The 4,635-nt window shown below is 43.6% G+C and overlaps 1 long non-coding RNA gene across 1 annotated transcript; it reads left to right on the plus strand.

The window, feature by feature from the left end:
- The first annotated feature begins 1,525 nt into the window (after positions 1-1,525).
- LOC129869296 (uncharacterized) lies at positions 1,526-3,998 on the plus strand. The gene is made up of 3 exons (XR_008761880.1): positions 1,526-1,628; positions 1,771-1,894; positions 3,149-3,998. It is a non-coding gene; the product is annotated as an uncharacterized LOC129869296 (long non-coding RNA).
- Positions 3,999-4,635: the final 637 nt, after the last annotated feature.

Consider the following 4,635-nt stretch of genomic DNA (forward strand, 5'->3'; position numbering starts at 1 on the left):
GTAGTAGGTGGAAAGGGGATCGAGGTGGAGAGGGGTCTCACCCCCCCCCCCCCTTCCCCCCACAGCCTTGATTGGATCTCCAGTCCATTATCTCTCGCAACGTGTATCCTCAACCCACCCAGTCTCCCTCACTGCTAGCCTGACATGCAGCATATGATCTCTGGGGGCTTTAGTGCATGTCTAGTCCAGGGAGAAGCCTTACTCCCAGCATGCGTCTTATCTCTGCTTTAATTACTCCCCATGATCATAGAGAACGCCTTGGTACGCGTCGACACAGAGAATCGCGCTGCGCGGGCGGCGCCGACAAGCCTCTCAGAATGACAGTGCATTCACAGCAGCGAGCTGCAATTGCACATAAGTTTCACGGGAACAATGTTTCCCTGTGTTACATTGCACTTCCCCTGTAAATACACCATGACTAATGTGTGTGTAATGTAAAACCCTTAGTCTGTGGCTCTGTGCACTAGGCTTATCCCTCAACCTGGTGCTGGTGCTGCTGCCGAATGCAGCCGCGGCTCGCACTCTCTCTTTCAGAGCCACGGAGGCAGGCAGGCAACATGAGGCCCCAGGCCCCCCGCGGCAATCCAGCCTCTTGTTCTGGCCCGATTGTCTGCGATTTTCCCCAGATATTTAGCTATTCATCCCTGCTCTTTATGACTCTGCTGGGCCCCGTGTCGCAGCTCCTTCCAGAGAGTGCCACAGGAGAGGAGACACAGACGGAGTGGGCTTATCTGTCCCAAACACCCGAGCGATCATCATCTCCCCAATGTACGCTATGAATATCTCTCTCCCCTCTATGTGTGTTTATTAAGCACTGGTAATGCTGTTTGGCTGTACTCATGGAATAGAGTGCAGGGAGAGGGGATCAGGCTTTGTGTACGGTTAATTTGGGCATGAATATTTCTCCCTAGTTTCTAGAGAGATGGTATTAGTGATATTGATGTTGTGAAGAGGGTACAAAATAAGATTGCCTTCGATGAAAAGAAGAACACATCTCTCTAAGTGCTTTCTGATCGCAGTCAAACAGAGCAGGCTCAGAGTATGAGGGCAGTTCAGGATGAATGGTGGGTAATGAAGAATTTATATTTGCTCATTATAACACGAGTGCCTCCCATAAATAATAGTTTTCATTCAGAGATCAAATGATTACTCTGAAATCAAAATGCAATGATTTCTTTGAAATCACTCTCTTCACTCAGTCACGATAGCACTCATCAATCCAGTGATGGATCATGCTTACATACAGCAAAGAAAATAAAAATATTACATTTAAAAAATTTGATTAACTGATAGGTAAAGAAACATGAAACACAACACAATGATGCCCTAATATGGATTGCATTGTTTCAAAATTGGGAACTATCACTGGAAAACCATATACTTATATCCACTAACAGTTATCATCTTATATAGAGATGCCTTTGCACCCCGTGCAACAACAGTGTATACCCATTTAAATATTCATGTTTCATTTGGGAACAAATCGGTGAGCACATGTTGCATGCGCCAACATCTGTCACGGGGCTTCGAAATCATGGGCGGAAACAAACAGATTTGAGGACATGTTTCACGTGATAAATAATGCACAATTACCGGTCTAGCATTCAAGCCGTCCGCCGCTGCCTTGGGTACGGAAAGTCTGTAGTTATAGTCTTCTGCCTGATTTCACACGGGTGGGCGGTATTTCTCATGCGAACGCACCTACCGCCATCTGTGTGCTCGTTACCGCGCTGACACCTTTCACAACACTGTGCTATATACTCTCTACAGGAAACCGTGGTCAGTGGATCTTCTCCTGTGCTGTGTCGAGAAGAGCTTTCAAAACAGAGAGCCCACGACAGAGCTGTCACCCGGAGCCTATACTAGTGTTGGATAATAATGACGACAGAACCCCGTGAGTTTCTATTTCACATTTCGTGTTTGCACATTGAGACTCAGGGTTATAAATACGATTCGCAAATGTGTGATTACATTTTGCAAGCTTGTATCATGATACGTTACAATGGACCAAAAACGTTACAATGGTCGCAAACTCTTAACTTTTAAAATGTTTAAACATTCGATAAGATTTGCAAGTATAATTTATTTCCTGAATTATTACAAGTCCATTAGCAACTATGAATAATCTGCTGTGAATCAAAAATACACTCGCAGAGATCACTGTTGTCACATCCCCATGAGATTCGTCAGCCTCTTGCTGCAATCGTTGGCTGGATTGTTCCATCAATCACATCTCAGGAAGTAGCTTAGAAGAGGAGTTTTTTTGTGGTGAAGGAAAGATGGAGGAAGCTAAGCACTGTTCGAGATCAGATGGCGCGTTGAGTAAAGGAAAAGGAAACGAGTGGAAAACTGCAGCATTGAAGAATGCCATCTCCCACTCAGGCCTCTGAATGCTGTGACATGGACCTGGATGGGAATACACAGCTACCTCAAGCTGCCTGACTGAATACTGGGGCCTTCAGTGGTACCTCACTTGACATTACAGCAAGAGTCTCCTTATCTCGGTCTCGTAGCCATTGATCATGTCAACATTCATTTCATTTAACCGCTCAAATTCATACAAGCTGTTACGGATGCAAGAACTGACTTGTATTAACTTATATACTTGTATTAACTTATATATGTCTTATATACATTAACACGCATTTATTCACCCTGGATATGAGACTTGCGTTGATTTTAGACCTTTTTGAATCCTGGAGAAAGTGTTTTCTCGATGGAGAAAGTCTGCATGTTGTTAGACGCATAAATTACCATAGTAGTTCGTAAAAGTGTGAAGAACAACAGGCTATGAAAAAACGATTTCTTTGTAACATAACTTTTTTTTTTTAAATGAATATGAGCGGTTTATGCAAAACTTTATTGCATTTGGTGGTCATCCCGCAAATTTGGCCATTGAAAAGTCTTGATAGTTCCCTGAGGAAGGATGTAACTATCTGCTGATCACTGACAACAGGGTGGCAGGTTTTTGTCATGCGCCGCTCTAGAGTTCCATGGCCCAGCAGACTCACCTGGGGATAGGGGGATAGACACACGTTAGTTTGTCTAGGATACTTTTAGAGAGAGGAGATAGCATAAGCTTTGGAGTGAGTACAGTATTTTTTATTTTTTATTTAACCTTTATTGAAAGTCATTTATTTTTCAACAGGACAAGGACCCAACACACCTCTAAGCTGTGTATGGGCTATTTGACCAAGAAGGAGAGTGATGGAGTGCTGCATCAGATGGCCTCCGCAATCACCCGACCTGGCCTCCGCAATCACCCGACCTCAACCCAATTGAGATGGTTTGGGATGATTTGGATGCAGAGTGAAGGAAAAGCAAGTGCTCAGCGTATGTGGGAACTCCTTCAAGGCTGTTGGAAAAGAATTCCAGGTGAAGCTGGTTGAGAGAATGCCAAGAGTGTGCAAAGCTGTTATCAAGGCAAAGGGTGGCTACTTTGAAGAATCTCAAATATAAAAAATATTTGGATTTGTTTAACACTTTTTTGGTTGCAATGTGATTCCATGTGTTATTTCATATATTTGATGTCTTCACTATTATTTTACGATGTAGAAAATAGTAAAAATAAATTAAAACCTTGGAATGAGTAGGTGTGGCCAAACTTTTGACTGGTAGTGTATATGGTTAATTATCAGAGATATACTGTAGGTGTTGCCTCATGGTGAATGTAGGGGTGAAGTATCGATCGTTTTCAAAAAGCATCCTCAATACAATTAAAACCTTGTTTCCCCCATTACTGCTGCCATGGAAGCAAACTCAAATCACAGGCTTCCGAATGTCATCATCGCAGCACTATAAATGTTAATTGCGGAAAAGCATGAAAAACCCACAGTTCCAGTTGGTGAGAACATGCTGCATAAATCTCCCTCGCCTTTGTCTCTAAGATGGTGGAAGCAATGACCAGGGTGATTTACTCTGACTCTTCCTGCCTGTGTCATTATTCTCACAATGGGTCCCAAACAATCTCACCTCATCCCGCCGGCGGCCATAACTTTGACACCAACATTTAAAAAAATCAATTGGGCGGATTACGTCTCGGGGTACAGCTCCGGGGCAATAAATCACACCAGCGCCATTTGTTTTATCTCTTGCATATGTTAACACTTTCTGTTATTGCCCGATTCAGCCCTTCTAAATTCTGATGACACCTCGCCGGCAAACCTTCGCCCAGGTCCCTGTATTGGTGAGCAAGCACACCTTGCCCCCATTCTGTATTGAATAAACCGGCCAACCTCAAAGTAATTATCCCGTGTGCCTCCGATCTTTTTATAACTAAGCAAGTTTGTTAATAAAATTGGTAATGCCCTTTGTCACTGTCCCCGCAGGCTAGATGAGACTGACAGAGCAGCAGGATTTTTTATTTCGTGGAGATATCGTTTGCTTGTTTTATTGAGGCCCTGTTGGTTGATGGATGGAATGGGATGTGCGGCCAGACAGTAAGCGATAGTTTTGGATATGGCCCAGGATTTTTGATATCTCATTATTTAGTCTGTCACTTGGCATAACCTGGGAGCGTGAAAGCAGAATGCATCCGACACGTGTTGTATTTCTACAACAACTGTAACATAGCTACACTATCACTGTACCTAAAATGCACCCTAATGCCTAACCGGGCCTTGCTAAAAGGAGTGC

This window comes from Salvelinus fontinalis, chromosome 14 (genome assembly GCF_029448725.1).
Source record: "Salvelinus fontinalis isolate EN_2023a chromosome 14, ASM2944872v1, whole genome shotgun sequence".
Taxonomy (NCBI): domain Eukaryota; kingdom Metazoa; phylum Chordata; class Actinopteri; order Salmoniformes; family Salmonidae; genus Salvelinus; species Salvelinus fontinalis.